The sequence below is a fragment of the Salvelinus alpinus genome, chromosome 26, assembly GCF_045679555.1.
Source record: "Salvelinus alpinus chromosome 26, SLU_Salpinus.1, whole genome shotgun sequence".
Classification (NCBI taxonomy): domain Eukaryota; kingdom Metazoa; phylum Chordata; class Actinopteri; order Salmoniformes; family Salmonidae; genus Salvelinus; species Salvelinus alpinus.
The window spans coordinates 12,567,190-12,584,194 of record NC_092111.1 but is presented as its reverse complement, the minus strand read 5'-3'; the positions used below and the strand labels follow the sequence as shown (position 1 = coordinate 12,584,194).

General features: G+C 45.6%; 9 non-coding genes across 9 annotated transcripts; all 9 read right to left on the bottom strand.

The window, feature by feature from the left end:
- Nucleotides 1–3,148: 3,148 nt before the first annotated feature.
- Nucleotides 3,149–3,222, bottom strand: trnai-aau (transfer RNA isoleucine (anticodon AAU)). Its single transcript has one exon. It is a non-coding gene; the product is annotated as a tRNA-Ile (tRNA).
- Nucleotides 3,223–5,884: 2,662 nt separating this feature from the next.
- On the bottom strand, nt 5,885–5,958 carry trnai-aau (transfer RNA isoleucine (anticodon AAU)). The gene has a single exon. It is a non-coding gene; the product is annotated as a tRNA-Ile (tRNA).
- A 2,662-nt stretch (nt 5,959–8,620) lies between these two features.
- On the bottom strand, nt 8,621–8,694 carry trnai-aau (transfer RNA isoleucine (anticodon AAU)). Its single transcript has one exon. It is a non-coding gene; the product is annotated as a tRNA-Ile (tRNA).
- Nucleotides 8,695–10,517: 1,823 nt separating this feature from the next.
- On the bottom strand, nt 10,518–10,590 carry trnaf-gaa (transfer RNA phenylalanine (anticodon GAA)). Its single transcript has one exon. It is a non-coding gene; the product is annotated as a tRNA-Phe (tRNA).
- Nucleotides 10,591–10,672: 82 nt separating this feature from the next.
- On the bottom strand, nt 10,673–10,746 carry trnai-aau (transfer RNA isoleucine (anticodon AAU)). The gene has a single exon. It is a non-coding gene; the product is annotated as a tRNA-Ile (tRNA).
- Nucleotides 10,747–11,356: 610 nt separating this feature from the next.
- On the bottom strand, nt 11,357–11,430 carry trnai-aau (transfer RNA isoleucine (anticodon AAU)). Its single transcript has one exon. It is a non-coding gene; the product is annotated as a tRNA-Ile (tRNA).
- Nucleotides 11,431–13,408: 1,978 nt separating this feature from the next.
- trnai-aau (transfer RNA isoleucine (anticodon AAU)) lies at nt 13,409–13,482 on the bottom strand. The gene has a single exon. It is a non-coding gene; the product is annotated as a tRNA-Ile (tRNA).
- A 1,968-nt stretch (nt 13,483–15,450) lies between these two features.
- trnai-aau (transfer RNA isoleucine (anticodon AAU)) lies at nt 15,451–15,524 on the bottom strand. The gene has a single exon. It is a non-coding gene; the product is annotated as a tRNA-Ile (tRNA).
- Nucleotides 15,525–16,134: 610 nt separating this feature from the next.
- On the bottom strand, nt 16,135–16,208 carry trnai-aau (transfer RNA isoleucine (anticodon AAU)). Its single transcript has one exon. It is a non-coding gene; the product is annotated as a tRNA-Ile (tRNA).
- Between the last annotated feature and the right edge of the window lie 797 nt (nt 16,209–17,005).

Below are 17,005 nucleotides of genomic sequence, written 5' to 3'. Positions count from 1 at the left end.
CACGTTCTCCAAAAAACATTTTTTTTGGTGGATCCAAGAACGCTCCAGTTCACACTTCATGCAGCTTTGTCTAACGACAACCTAATGTCATGTAACAATGACAAGGAACTTTCATGTAACACTGATGTCACAATGTCAGATGAAAACGAATGACATGACTTACTTTCAGAGGAGCAGCGTAGCACACACAATTGATGCCCACAAACAAAGCTGTGGGAAGTTTCCTTGAAGCCAAAGCAGAGGATGAAGATAGAACAACAACTAATGCTGAAACCCGGGATCAAACCAGGGACCTTTAGTCTAACGCTCTCCCAACTGAGCTATTTCGGCAAGTCACTAAAACTAAGTATGTGGCACACTTGACCATACACATGCAAGTGACTCACAGTTTTGACACTGAAAATGAAACTCATGGCCAGTACGGGGATCGAACCCACGACCTTGGCGTTATTAGCAACACGCACTAAACAACTGAGCTAACCGGCCGCTTGCCACGGAGCAAAAGTTTTAGGATGGACAGAGCCTCGGCCGGTGCTGGCTCGTAAACGAACAAGTCCACCAACAACATAGCCTGACAAGACTGGACCCTCTTGGTTGCTCCTTGTGGTAAATTAAAAAGGCTAGGGAATTATCTCAAATGGTAGAGGGCTTGCTTTGCATGCGAGAGGTATTGGGATCGATGCCCACGTTCTCCAAAAAACATTTTTTTTGGTGGATCCAAGAACGCTCCAGTTCACACTTCATGCAGCTTTGTCTAACGACAACCTAATGTCATGTAACAATGACAAGGAACTTTCATGTAACACTGATGTCACAATGTCAGATGAAAACGAATGACATGACTTACTTTCAGAGGAGCAGCGTAGCACACACAATTGATGCCCACAAACAAAGCTGTGGGAAGTTTCCTTGAAGCCAAAGCAGAGGATAAAGATAGAACAACAACTAATGCTGAAACCCGGGATCAAACCAGGGACCTTTAGTCTAACGCTCTCCCAACTGAGCTATTTCGGCAAGTCACTAAAACTAAGTATGTGGCACACTTGACCATACACATGCAAGTGACTCACAATTTTGACACTGAAAATGAAACTCATGGCCAGTACGGGGATCGAACCCACGACCTTGGCGTTATTAGCAACACGCACTAAACAACTGAGCTAACCGGCCGCTTGCCACGGAGCAAAAGTTTTAGGATGGACAGAGCCTCGGCCGGTGCTGGCTCGTAAACGAACAAGTCCACCAACAACATAGCCTGACAAGACTGGACCCTCTTGGTTGCTCCTTGTGGTAAATTAAAAAGGCTAGGGAATTATCTCAAATGGTAGAGGGCTTGCTTTGCATGCGAGAGGTATTGGGATCGATGCCCACGTTCTCCAAAAAACATTTTTTTTGGTGGATCCAAGAACGCTCCAGTTCACACTTCATGCAGCTTTGTCTAACGACAACCTAATGTCATGTAACAATGACAAGGAACTTTCATGTAACACTGATGTCACAATGTCAGATGAAAACGAATGACATGACTTACTTTCAGAGGAGCAGCGTAGCACACACAATTGATGCCCACAAACAAAGCTGTGGGAAGTTTCCTTGAAGCCAAAGCAGAGGATAAAGATAGAACAACAACTAATGCTGAAACCCGGGATCAAACCAGGGACCTTTAGTCTAACGCTCTCCCAACTGAGCTATTTCGGCAAGTCACTAAAACTAAGTATGTGGCACACTTGACCATACACATGCAAGTGACTCACAATTTTGACACTGAAAATGAAACTCATGGCCAGTACGGGGATCGAACCCACGACCTTGGCGTTATTAGCAACACGCACTAAACAACTGAGCTAACCGGCCGCTTGCCACGGAGCAAAAGTTTTAGGATGGACAGAGCCTCGGCCGGTGCTGGCTCGTAAACGAACAAGTCCACCAACAACATAGCCTGACAAGACTGGACCCTCTTGGTTGCTCCTTGTGGTAAATTAAAAAGGCTAGGGAATTATCTCAAATGGTAGAGGGCTTGCTTTGCATGCGAGAGGTATTGGGATCGATGCCCACGTTCTCCAAAAAACATTTTTTTTGGTGGATCCAAGAACGCTCCAGTTCACACTTCATGCAGCTTTGTCTAACGACAACCTAATGTCATGTAACAATGACAAGGAACTTTCATGTAACACTGATGTCACAATGTCAGATGAAAACGAATGACATGACTTACTTTCAGAGGAGCAGCGTAGCACACACAATTGATGCCCACAAACAAAGCTGTGGGAAGTTTCCTTGAAGCCAAAGCAGAGGATAAAGATAGAACAACAACTAATGCTGAAACCCGGGATCAAACCAGGGACCTTTAGTCTAACGCTCTCCCAACTGAGCTATTTCGGCAAGTCACTAAAACTAAGTATGTGGCACACTTGACCATACACATGCAAGTGACTCACAATTTTGACACTGAAAATGAAACTCATGGCCAGTACGGGGATCGAACCCACGACCTTGGCGTTATTAGCAACACGCACTAACCAACTGAGCTAACCGGCCGCTTGCCACGGAGCAAAAGTTTTAGGATGGACAGAGCCTCGGCCGGTGCTGGCTCGTAAACGAACAAGTCCACCAACAACATAGCCTGACAAGACTGGACCCTCTTGGTTGCTCCTTGTGGTAAATTAAAAAGGCTAGGGAATTATCTCAAATGGTAGAGGGCTTGCTTTGCATGCGAGAGGTATTGGGATCGATGACCACGTTCTCCAAAAAACATTTTTTTTGGTGGATCCAAGAACGCTCCAGTTCACACTTCATGCAGCTTTGTCTAACGACAACCTAATGTCATGTAACAATGACAAGCAACTTTCATGTAACACTGATGTCACAATGTCAGATGAAAACGAATGACATGACTTACTTTCAGAGGAGCAGCGTCGCACACACAATTGATGCCCACAAACAAAGCTGTGGGAAGTTTCCTTGAAGCCAAAGCAGAGGATAAAGATAGAACGACAACTAATGCCAAAACCCGGGATCAAACCAGGGACCTTTAGTCTAACGCTCTCCCAACTGAGCTATTTCGGCAAGTCACTAAAACTAAGTATGTGGCACACTTGACCATACACATGCAAGTGACTCACAATTTTGACACTGAAAATGAAACTCATGGCCAGTACGGGGATCGAACCCACGACCTTGGCGTTATTAGCACCACGCTCTAACCAACTGAGCTAACCGGCCGCTTGCAACGGAGCAAAAGTTTTAGGATGGACAGAGCCTCGGCCAGTGCTGGCTCGTAAACGAACAAGTCCACCAACAACATAGCCTGACAAGACTGGACCCTCTTGGTTGCTCCTTGTGGTAAATTAAAAAGGCTGGGGAATTAGCTCAAATGTTAGAGGGCTTGCTTTGCATGTGAGAGGTAGTGGGATCGATGCCCACATTCTCCAAAAAACATTTTTTTTGGTGGATCCAAGAATGCTCCAGTTCACACTTCATGCAGCTTTGTCTAACGACAACCTAATGTCATGTAACAATGACAAGCAACTTTCATGTAACACTGATGTCACAATGTCAGATGAAAACGAATGACATGACTTACTTTCAGAGGAGCAGCGTAGCACACACAATTGATGCCCACAAACAAAGCTGTGGGAAGTTTCCTTGAAGCCAAAGCAGAGGATAAAGATAGAACAACAACTAATGCCGAAACCCGGGATCAAACCAGGGACCTTTAGTCTAACGCTCTCCCAACTGAGCTATTTCGGCAAGTCACTAAAACTAAGTATGTGGCACACTTGACCATACACATGCAAGTGACTCACAATTTTGACACTGAAAATGAAACTCATGGCCAGTACGGGGATCGAACCCACGACCTTGGCGTTATTAGCAACACGCACTAACCAACTGAGCTAACCGGCCGCTTGCCACGGAGCAAAAGTTTTAGGATGGACAGAGCCTCGGCCGGTGCTGGCTCGTAAACGAACAAGTCCACCAACAACATAGCCTGACAAGACTGGACCCTCTTGGTTGCTCCTTGTGGTAAATTAAAAAGGCTAGGGAATTATCTCAAATGGTAGAGGGCTTGCTTTGCATGCGAGAGGTATTGGGATCGATGACCACGTTCTCCAAAAAACATTTTTTTTGGTGGATCCAAGAACGCTCCAGTTCACACTTCATGCAGCTTTGTCTAACGACAACCTAATGTCATGTAACAATGACAAGCAACTTTCATGTAACACTGATGTCACAATGTCAGATGAAAACGAATGACATGACTTACTTTCAGAGGAGCAGCGTAGCACACACAATTGATGCCCACAAACAAAGCTGTGGGAAGTTTCCTTGAAGCCAAAGCAGAGGATAAAGATAGAACAACAACTAATGCCGAAACCCGGGATCAAACCAGGGACCTTCAGTCTAACGCTCTCCCAACTGAGCTATTTCGGCAAGTCACTAAAACTAAGTATGTGGCACACTTGACCATACACATGCAAGTGACTCACAATTTTGACACTGAAAATGAAACTCATGGCCAGTACGGGGATCGAACCCACGACCTTGGCGTTATTAGCAACACGAACTAACCAACTGAGCTAACCAGCCGCTTGCCACGGAGCAAAAGTTTTAGGATGGACAGAGCCTCGGCCGGTGCTGGCTCGTAAACGAACAAGTCCACCAACAACATAGCCTGACAAGACTGGACCCTCTTGGTTGCTCCTTGTGTTAAATTAAAAAGGCTAGGGAATTATCTCAAATGGTAGAGGGCTTGCTTTGCATGCGAGAGGTATTGGGATCGATGCCCACGTTCTCCAAAAAACATTTTTTTTGGTGGATCCAAGAACGCTCCAGTTCACACTTCATGCAGCTTTGTCTAACGACAACCTAATGTCATGTAACAATGACAAGGAACTTTCATGTAACACTGATGTCACAATGTCAGATGAAAACGAATGACATGACTTACTTTCAGAGGAGCAGCGTAGCACACACAATTGATGCCCACAAACAAAGCTGTGGGAAGTTTCCTTGAAGCCAAAGCAGAGGATAAAGATAGAACAACAACTAATGCTGAAACCCGGGATCAAACCAGGGACCTTTAGTCTAACGCTCTCCCAACTGAGCTATTTCGGCAAGTCACTAAAACTAAGTATGTGGCACACTTGACCATACACATGCAAGTGACTCACAATTTTGACACTGAAAATGAAACTCATGGCCAGTACGGGGATCGAACCCACGACCTTGGCGTTATTAGCAACACGCACTAAACAACTGAGCTAACCGGCCGCTTGCCACGGAGCAAAAGTTTTAGGATGGACAGAGCCTCGGCCGGTGCTGGCTCGTAAACGAACAAGTCCACCAACAACATAGCCTGACAAGACTGGACCCTCTTGGTTGCTCCTTGTGGTAAATTAAAAAGGCTAGGGAATTATCTCAAATGGTAGAGGGCTTGCTTTGCATGCGAGAGGTATTGGGATCGATGACCACGTTCTCCAAAAAACATTTTTTTTGGTGGATCCAAGAACGCTCCAGTTCACACTTCATGCAGCTTTGTCTAACGACAACCTAATGTCATGTAACAATGACAAGCAACTTTCATGTAACACTGATGTCACAATGTCAGATGAAAACGAATGACATGACTTACTTTCAGAGGAGCAGCGTCGCACACACAATTGATGCCCACAAACAAAGCTGTGGGAAGTTTCCTTGAAGCCAAAGCAGAGGATAAAGATAGAACGACAACTAATGCCAAAACCCGGGATCAAACCAGGGACCTTTAGTCTAACGCTCTCCCAACTGAGCTATTTCGGCAAGTCACTAAAACTAAGTATGTGGCACACTTGACCATACACATGCAAGTGACTCACAATTTTGACACTGAAAATGAAACTCATGGCCAGTACGGGGATCGAACCCACGACCTTGGCGTTATTAGCACCACGCTCTAACCAACTGAGCTAACCGGCCGCTTGCAACGGAGCCAAAGTTTTAGGATGGACAGAGCCTCGGCCAGTGCTGGCTCGTAAACGAACAAGTCCACCAACAACATAGCCTGACAAGACTGGACCCTCTTGGTTGCTCCTTGTGGTAAATTAAAAAGGCTGGGGAATTAGCTCAAATGTTAGAGGGCTTGCTTTGCATGTGAGAGGTAGTGGGATCGATGCCCACATTCTCCAAAAAACATTTTTTTTGGTGGATCCAAGAATGCTCCAGTTCACACTTCATGCAGCTTTGTCTAACGACAACCTAATGTCATGTAACAATGACAAGCAACTTTCATGTAACACTGATGTCACAATGTCAGATGAAAACGAATGACATGACTTACTTTCAGAGGAGCAGCGTAGCACACACAATTGATGCCCACAAACAAAGCTGTGGGAAGTTTCCTTGAAGCCAAAGCAGAGGATAAAGATAGAACAACAACTAATGCCGAAACCCGGGATCAAACCAGGGACCTTTAGTCTAACGCTCTCCCAACTGAGCTATTTCGGCAAGTCACTAAAACTAAGTATGTGGCACACTTGAACATACACATGCAAGTGACTCACAATTTTGACACTGAAAATGAAACTCATGGCCAGTACTGGGATCGAACCCACGACCTTGGAGTTATTAGCAACACGCACTAACCAACCTAGCTAACCGGCCGCTTGCCTAGGAGCAAAAGTTTTCGGATGGACAGAGCCTCGGCCGGTGCTGGCTCGTAAACGAACAAGTCCACCAACAACATAGCCTGACAAGACTGGACCCTCTTGGTTGCTCCTTGTGGTAAATTAAAAAGGCTAGGGGATTATCTCAAATGGTAGAGGGTTTGCTTTGCATGCGAGAGGTATTGGGATCGATGCCCACGTTCTCCAAAAATCATTTTTTTTGGTAGATCCAAGAACGCTCCAGTTCACACTTCATGCAGCTTTGTCTAACGACAACCCAATGTCATGTAACAATGACAAGCAACTTTCATGTAACACTGATGTCACAATGTCAGATGAAAACGAATGACATGACTTACTTTCAGAGGAGCAGCGTAGCACACACAATTGATGCCCACAAACAAAGCTGTGGGAAGTTTCCTTGAAGCCAAAGCAGAGGATAAAGATAGAACAACAACTAATGCCGAAACCCGGGATCAAACCAGGGACCTTTAGTCTAACGCTCTCCCAACTGAGCTATTTCGGCAAGTCACTAAAACTAAGTATGTGGCACACTTGACCATACACATGCAAGTGACTCACAATTTTGACACTGAAAATGAAACTCATGGCCAGTACGGGGATCGAACCCACGACCTTGGCGTTATTAGCAACACGCACTAAACAACTGAGCTAACCGGCCGCTTGCCACGGAGCAAAAGTTTTAGGATGGACAGAGCCTCGGCCGGTGCTGGCTCGTAAACGAACAAGTCCACCAACAACATAGCCTGACAAGACTGGACCCTCTTGGTTGCTCCTTGTGGTAAATTTAAAAGGCTAGGGAATTATCTCAAATGGTAGAGGGCTTGCTTTGCATGCGAGAGGTATTGGGATCGATGCCCACGTTCTCCAAAAAACATTTTTTTTGGTGGATCCAAGAACGCTCCAGTTCACACTTCATGCAGCTTTGTCTAACGACAACCTAATGTCATGTAACAATGACAAGGAACTTTCATGTAACACTGATGTCACAATGTCAGATGAAAACGAATGACATGACTTACTTTCAGAGGAGCAGTGTAGCACACACAATTGATGCCCACAAACAAAGCTGTGGGAAGTTTCCTTGAAGCCAAAGCAGAGGATAAAGATAGAACAACAACTAATGCTGAAACCCGGGATCAAACCAGGGACCTTTAGTCTAACGCTCTCCCAACTGAGCTATTTCGGCAAGTCACTAAAACTAAGTATGTGGCACACTTGACCATACACATGCAAGTGACTCACAATTTTGACACTGAAAATGAAACTCATGGCCAGTACGGGGATCGAACCCACGACCTTGGCGTTATTAGCAACACGCACTAAACAACTGAGCTAACCGGCCGCTTGCCACGGAGCAAAAGTTTTAGGATGGACAGAGCCTCGGCCGGTGCTGGCTCGTAAACGAACAAGTCCACCAACAACATAGCCTGACAAGACTGGACCCTCTTGGTTGCTCCTTGTGGTAAATTAAAAAGGCTAGGGAATTATCTCAAATGGTAGAGGGCTTGCTTTGCATGCGAGAGGTATTGGGATCGATGACCACGTTCTCCAAAAAACATTTTTTTTGGTGGATCCAAGAACGCTCCAGTTCACACTTCATGCAGCTTTGTCTAACGACAACCTAATGTCATGTAACAATGACAAGCAACTTTCATGTAACACTGATGTCACAATGTCAGATGAAAACGAATGACATGACTTACTTTCAGAGGAGCAGCGTCGCACACACAATTGATGCCCACAAACAAAGCTGTGGGAAGTTTCCTTGAAGCCAAAGCAGAGGATAAAGATAGAACGACAACTAATGCCAAAACCCGGGATCAAACCAGGGACCTTTAGTCTAACGCTCTCCCAACTGAGCTATTTCGGCAAGTCACTAAAACTAAGTATGTGGCACACTTGACCATACACATGCAAGTGACTCACAATTTTGACACTGAAAATGAAACTCATGGCCAGTACGGGGATCGAACCCACGACCTTGGCGTTATTAGCACCACGCTCTAACCAACTGAGCTAACCGGCCGCTTGCAACGGAGCAAAAGTTTTAGGATGGACAGAGCCTCGGCCAGTGCTGGCTCGTAAACGAACAAGTCCACCAACAACATAGCCTGACAAGACTGGACCCTCTTGGTTGCTCCTTGTGGTAAATTAAAAAGGCTGGGGAATTAGCTCAAATGTTAGAGGGCTTGCTTTGCATGTGAGAGGTAGTGGGATCGATGCCCACATTCTCCAAAAAACATTTTTTTTGGTGGATCCAAGAATGCTCCAGTTCACACTTCATGCAGCTTTGTCTAACGACAACCTAATGTCATGTAACAATGACAAGCAACTTTCATGTAACACTGATGTCACAATGTCAGATGAAAACGAATGACATGACTTACTTTCAGAGGAGCAGCGTAGCACACACAATTGATGCCCACAAACAAAGCTGTGGGAAGTTTCCTTGAAGCCAAAGCAGAGGATAAAGATAGAACAACAACTAATGCCGAAACCCGGGATCAAACCAGGGACCTTTAGTCTAACGCTCTCCCAACTGAGCTATTTCGGCAAGTCACTAAAACTAAGTATGTGGCACACTTGACCATACACATGCAAGTGACTCACAATTTTGACACTGAAAATGAAACTCATGGCCAGTACGGGGATCGAACCCACGACCTTGGCGTTATTAGCAACACGCACTAACCAACTGAGCTAACCGGCCGCTTGCCAAGGAGCAAAAGTTTTAGGATGGACAGAGCCTCGGCCGGTGCTGGCTCGTAAACGAACAAGTCCACCAACAACATAGCCTGACAAGACTGGACCCTCTTGGTTGCTCCTTGTGGTAAATTAAAAAGGCTAGGGAATTATCTCAAATGGTAGAGGGCTTGCTTTGCATGCGAGAGGTATTGGGATCGATGCCCACGTTCTCCAAAAAACATTTTTTTTGGTGGATCCAAGAACGCTCCAGTTCACACTTCATGCAGCTTTGTCTAACGACAACCTAATGTCATGTAACAATGACAAGCAACTTTCATGTAACACTGATGTCACAATGTCAGATGAAAACGAATGACATGACTTACTTTCAGAGGAGCAGCGTAGCACACACAATTGATGCCCACAAACAAAGCTGTGGGAAGTTTCCTTGAAGCCAAAGCAGAGGATAAAGATAGAACAACAACTAATGCCGAAACCCGGGATCAAACCAGGGACCTTCAGTCTAACGCTCTCCCAACTGAGCTATTTCGGCAAGTCACTAAAACTAAGTATGTGGCACACTTGACCATACACATGCAAGTGACTCACAATTTTGACACTGAAAATGAAACTCATGGCCAGTACGGGGATCGAACCCACGACCTTGGCGTTATTAGCAACACGAACTAACCAACTGAGCTAACCAGCCGCTTGCCACGGAGCAAAAGTTTTAGGATGGACAGAGCCTCGGCCGGTGCTGGCTCGTAAACGAACAAGTCCACCAACAACATAGCCTGACAAGACTGGACCCTCTTGGTTGCTCCTTGTGTTAAATTAAAAAGGCTAGGGAATTATCTCAAATGGTAGAGGGCTTGCTTTGCATGCGAGAGGTATTGGGATCGATGCCCACGTTCTCCAAAAAACATTTTTTTTGGTGGATCCAAGAACGCTCCAGTTCACACTTCATGCAGCTTTGTCTAACGACAACATGTAACAATGACAAGGAACTTTCATGTAACACTGATGTCACAATGTCAGATGAAAAAGAACGACGTGACTTACTTTCAGAGGAGCAGCGTAGCACACACAATTGATGCCCACAAACAAAGCTGTGGGAAGTTTCCTTGAAGCCAAAGCAGAGGATAAAGATAGAACAACAACTAATGCCGAAACCAGGGATCGAACCAGGGACCTTTAGATCTTCAGTCTAACGCTCTCCCAACTGAGCTATTCCGGCAAGTCACTAAAACTAATTATTTGGCACACTTGACCATACACATGCAAGTGACTCACAATTTTGACACTGAAAATGAAACTCATGGCCAGTACGGGGATCGAACCCACGACCTTGGCGTTATTAGCACCACGCTCTAACCAACTGAGCTAACCGGCCGCTTGCCACGGAGCAAAAGTTTTAGGATGGACAGAGCCTCGGCCGGTGCTGGCTCGTAAACGAACAAGTCCACCAACAACATAGCCTGACAAGACTGGACCCTCTTGGTTGCTCCTTGTGGTAAATTAAAAAGGCTAGGGAATTATCTCAAATGGTAGAGGGCTTGCTTTGCATGCGAGAGGTATTGGGATCGATGACCACGTTCTCCCAAAAACATTTTTTTTGGTGGATCCAAGAACGCTCCAGTTCACACTTCATGCAGCTTTGTCTAACGACAACCTAATGTCATGTAACAATGACAAGCAACTTTCATGTAACACTGATGTCACAATGTCAGATGAAAACGAATGACATGACTTACTTTCAGAGGAGCAGCGTCGCACACACAATTGATGCCCACAAACAAAGCTGTGGGAAGTTTCCTTGAAGCCAAAGCAGAGGATAAAGATAGAACGACAACTAATGCCGAAACCCGGGATCAAACCAGGGACCTTTAGTCTAACGCTCTCCCAACTGAGCTATTTCGGCAAGTCACTAAAACTAAGTATGTGGCACACTTGACCATACACATGCAAGTGACTCACAATTTTGACACTGAAAATGAAACTCATGGCCAGTACGGGGATCGAACCCACGACCTTGGCGTTATTAGCACCACGCTCTAACCAACTGAGCTAACCGGCCGCTTGCAACGGAGCAAAAGTTTTAGGATGGACAGAGCCTCGGCCAGTGCTGGCTCGTAAACGAACAAGTCCACCAACAACATAGCCTGACAAGACTGGACCCTCTTGGTTGCTCCTTGTGTTAAATTAAAAAGGCTAGGGAATTATCTCAAATGGTAGAGGGCTTGCTTTGCATGCGAGAGGTATTGGGATCGATGCCCACGTTCTCCAAAAAACATTTTTTTTGGTGGATCCAAGAACGCTCCAGTTCACACTTCACGCAGCTTTGTCTAACGACAACCTAATGTCATGTAACAATGACAAGCAACTTTCATGTAACACTGATGTCACAATGTCAGATGAAAACGAATGACATGACTTACTTTCAGAGGAGCAGCGTCGCACACACAATTGATGCCCACAAACAAAGCTGTGGGAAGTTTCCTTGAAGCCAAAGCAGAGGATAAAGATAGAACGACAACTAATGCCGAAACCCGGGATCAAACCAGGGACCTTTAGTCTAACGCTCTCCCAACTGAGCTATTTCGGCAAGTCACTAAAACTAAGTATGTGGCACACTTGACCATACACATGCAAGTGACTCACAATTTTGACACTGAAAATGAAACTCATGGCCAGTACGGGGATCGAACCCACGACCTTGGCGTTATTAGCACCACACTCTAACCAACTGAGCTAACCGGCCGCTTGCAACGGAGCAAAAGTTTTAGGATGGACAGAGCCTCGGCCAGTGCTGGCTCGTAAACGAACAAGTCCACCAACAACATAGCCTGACAAGACTGGACCCTCTTGGTTGCTCCTTGTGGTGAATTAAAAAGGCTGGGGAATTAGCTCAAATGTTAGAGGGCTTGCTTTGCATGTGAGAGGTAGTGGGATCGATGCCCACATTCTCCAATAAACATTTTTTTTGGTGGATCCAAGAATGCTCCAGTTCACACTTCATGCAGCTTTGTCTAACGACAACCTAATGTCATGTAACAATGACAAGCAACTTTCATGTAACACTGATGTCACAATGTCAGATGAAAATGAATGACATGACTTACTTTCAGAGGAGCAGCGTAGCACACACAATTGATGCCCACAAACAAAGCTGTGGGAAGTTTCCTTGAAGCCAAAGCAGAGGATAAAGATAGAACAACAACTAATGCCGAAACCCGGGATCAAACCAGGGACCTTTAGTCTAACGCTCTCCCAACTGAGCTATTTCGGCAAGTCACTAAAACTAAGTATGTGGCACACTTGACCATACACATGCAAGTGACTCACAATTTTGACACTGAAAATGAAACTCATGGCCAGTATGGGGATCGAACCCACGACCTTGGCGTTATTAGCAACACGCACTAACCAACTGAGCTAACCGGCCGCTTGCCACGGAGCAAAAGTTTTAGGATGGACAGAGCCTCGGCCGGTGCTGGCTCGTAAACGAACAAGTCCACCAACAACATAGCCTGACAAGACTGGACCCTCTTGGTTGCTCCTTGTGGTAAATTAAAAAGGCTAGGGAATTATCTCAAATGGTAGAGGGCTTGCTTTGCATGCGAGAGGTATTGGGATCGATGACCACGTTCTCCCAAAAACATTTTTTTTGGTGGATCCAAGAACGCTCCAGTTCACACTTCATGCAGCTTTGTCTAACGACAACCTAATGTCATGTAACAATGACAAGCAACTTTCATGTAACACTGATGTCACAATGTCAGATGAAAACGAATGACATGACTTACTTTCAGAGGAGCAGCGTCGCACACACAATTGATGCCCACAAACAAAGCTGTGGGAAGTTTCCTTGAAGCCAAAGCAGAGGATAAAGATAGAACAACAACTAATGCCGAAACCCGGGATCAAACCAGGGACCTTTAGTCTAACGCTCTCCCAACTGAGCTATTTCGGCAAGTCACTAAAACTAAGTATGTGGCACACTTGACCATACACATGCAAGTGACTCACAATTTTGACACTGAAAATGAAACTCATGGCCAGTACGGGGATCGAACCCACGACCTTGGCGTTATTAGCACCACGCTCTAACCAACTGAGCTAACCGGCCGCTTGCAACGGAGCAAAAGTTTTAGGATGGACAGAGCCTCGGCCAGTGCTGGCTCGTAAACGAACAAGTCCACCAACAACATAGCCTGACATGACTGGACCCTCTTGGTTGCTCCTTGTGTTAAATTAAAAAGGCTAGGGAATTATCTCAAATGGTAGAGGGCTTGCTTTGCATGCGAGAGGTATTGGGATCGATGCCCACGTTCTCCCAAAAACATTTTTTGGGGTGGATCCAAGAACGCTCCAGTTCACACTTCATGCAGCTTTGTCTAACGACAACCTAATGTCATGTAACAATGACAAGCAACTTTCATGTAACACTGATGTCACAATGTCAGATGAAAACGAATGACATGACTTACTTTCAGAGGAGCAGCGTAGCACACACAATTGATGCCCACAAACAAAGCTGTGGGAAGTTTCCTTGAAGCCAAAGCAGAGGATAAAGATAGAACGACAACTAATGCCGAAACCCGGGATCAAACCAGGGACCTTTAGTCTAACGCTCTCCCAACTGAGCTATTTCGGCAAGTCACTAAAACTAAGTATGTGGCACACTTGACCATACACATGCAAGTGACTCACAATTTTGACACTGAAAATGAAACTCATGGCCAGTACGGGGATCGAACCCACGACCTTGGCGTTATTAGCAACACGAACTAACCAACTGAGCTAACCAGCCGCTTGCCACGGAGCAAAAGTTTTAGGATGGACAGAGCCTCGGCCGGTGCTGGCTCGTAAACGAACAAGTCCACCAACAACATAGCCTGACAAGACTGGACCCTCTTGGTTGCTCCTTGTGTTAAATTAAAAAGGCTAGGGAATTATCTCAAATGGTAGAGGGCTTGCTTTGCATGCGAGAGGTATTGGGATCGATGCCCACGTTCTCCAAAAAACATTTTTTTTGGTGGATCCAAGAACGCTCCAGTTCACACTTCATGCAGCTTTGTCTAACGACAACCTAATGTCATGTAACAATGACAAGCAACTTTCATGTAACACTGATGTCACAATGTCAGATGAAAACGAATGACATGACTTACTTTCAGAGGAGCAGCGTAGCACACACAATTGATGCCCACAAACAAAGCTGTGGGAAGTTTCCTTGAAGCCAAAGCAGAGGATAAAGATAGAACAACAACTAATGCTGAAACCCGGGATCAAACCAGGGACCTTTAGTCTAACGCTCTCCCAACTGAGCTATTTCGGCAAGTCACTAAAACTAAGTATGTGGCACACTTGACCATACACATGCAAGTGACTCACAATTTTGACACTGAAAATGAAACTCATGGCCAGTACGGGGATCGAACCCACGACCTTGGCGTTATTAGCAACACGCACTAAACAACTGAGCTAACCGGCCGCTTGCCACGGAGCAAAAGTTTTAGGATGGACAGAGCCTCGGCCGGTGCTGGCTCGTAAACGAACAAGTCCACCAACAACATAGCCTGACAAGACTGGACCCTCTTGGTTGCTCCTTGTGGTAAATTAGAAAGGCTGGGGAAGTAGCTCAAATGGTAGAGGGCTTGCTTTGCATGCGAGAGGTAGTGGGATCGATGCCCACATTCTCCAAAAAACATTTTTTTTGGTGGATCCAAGAACGCTCCAGTTCACACTTCATGCAGCTTTGTCTAACGACAACCTAATGTCATGTAACAATGACAAGCAACTTTCATGTAACACATGTCAGATGAAAAAGAACGACGTGACTTACTTTCAGAGGAGCAGCGTAGCACACACAATTGATGCCCACAAACAAAGCTGTGGGAAGTTTCCTTGAAGCCAAAGCAGAGGATAAAGATAGAACGACAACTAATGCCGAAACCCGGGATCAAACCAGGGACCTTTAGTCTAACGCTCTCCCAACTGAGCTATTCCGGCAAGTCACTAAAACTAATTATTTGGCACACTTGACCATACACATGCAAGTGACTCACAATTTTGACACTGAAAATGAAACTCATGGCCAGTACGGGGATCGAACCCACGACCTTGGCGTTATTAGCACCACGCTCTAACCAACTGAGCTAACCGGCCGCTTGCCACGGAGCAAAAGTTTTAGGATGGACAGAGCCTCGGCCAGTGCTGGCTCGTAAACGAACAAGTCCACCAACAACATAGCCTGACAAGACTGGACCCTCTTGGTTGCTCCTTGTGGTAAATTAAAAAGGCTGGGGAATTAGCTCAAATGGTAGAGGGCTTGCTTTGCATGCGAGAGGTAGTGGGATCGATGCCCACATTCTCCCAAAAACATTTTTTTTGGTGGATCCAAGAACGCTCCAGTTCACACTTCATGCAGCTTTGTCTAACGACAACCTAATGTCATATAACAATGACAAGCAACTTTCATGTAACACTGATGTCACAATGTCAGATGAAAACGAATGACATGACTTACTTTCAGAGGAGCAGCGTAGCACACACAATTGATGCCCACAAACAAAGCTGTGGGAAGTTTCCTTGAAGCCAAAGCAGAGGATAAAGATAGAACGACAACTAATGCCGAAACCCGGGATCAAACCAGGGACCTTTAGTCTAACGCTCTCCCAACTGAGCTATTTCGGCAAGTCACTAAAACTAAGTATGTGGCACACTTGACCATACACATGCAAGTGACTCACAATTTTGACACTGAAAATGAAACTCATGGCCAGTACGGGGATCGAACCCACGACCTTGGCGTTATTAGCACCACGCTCTAACCAACTGAGCTAACCGGCCGCTCGCAACGGAGCAAAAGTTTTAGGATGGACAGAGACTCGGCCAGTGCTGGCTCGTAAACGAACAAGTCCACCAACAACATAGCCTGACAAGACTGGACCCTCTTGGTTGCTCCTTGTGGTAAATTAGAAAGGCTGGGGAATTAGCTCAAATGGTAGAGGGCTTGCTTTGCATGCGAGAGGTAGTGGGATCGATGCCCACATTCTGCAAAAAACATTTTTTTTGGTGGATCCAAGAACTCTCCAGTTCACACTTCATGCAGCTTTGTCTAACGACAACCTAATGTCATGTAACAATGACAAGCAACTTTCATGTAACACTGATGTCACAATGTCAGATGAAAACGAATGACATGACTTACTTTCAGAGGAGCAGCGTAGCACACACAATTGATGCCCACAAACAAAGCTGTGGGAATTTTCCTTGAAGCCAAAGCAGAGGATAAAGATAGAACAACAACTAATGCCGAAACCCAGGATCAAACCAGGGACCTTTAGTCTAACGCTATCCCAACTGAGCTATTTCGGCAAGTCACTAAAACTACGTATGTGGCACACTTGACCATACACATGCAAGTGACTCACAATTTTGACACTCAAAATGAAACTCATGGCCAGTACGGGGATCGAACACACGACCTTGGCGTTATTAGCACCACGCTCTAACCAACTGAGCTAACCGGCCGCTTGCAAGGGAGCAAAAGTTTTAGGATGGACAGAGCCTCGGCCAGTGCTGGCTCGTAAACGAACAAGTCCACCAACAACATAGCCTGACAAGTGTGAACCAGGGAACCAGGG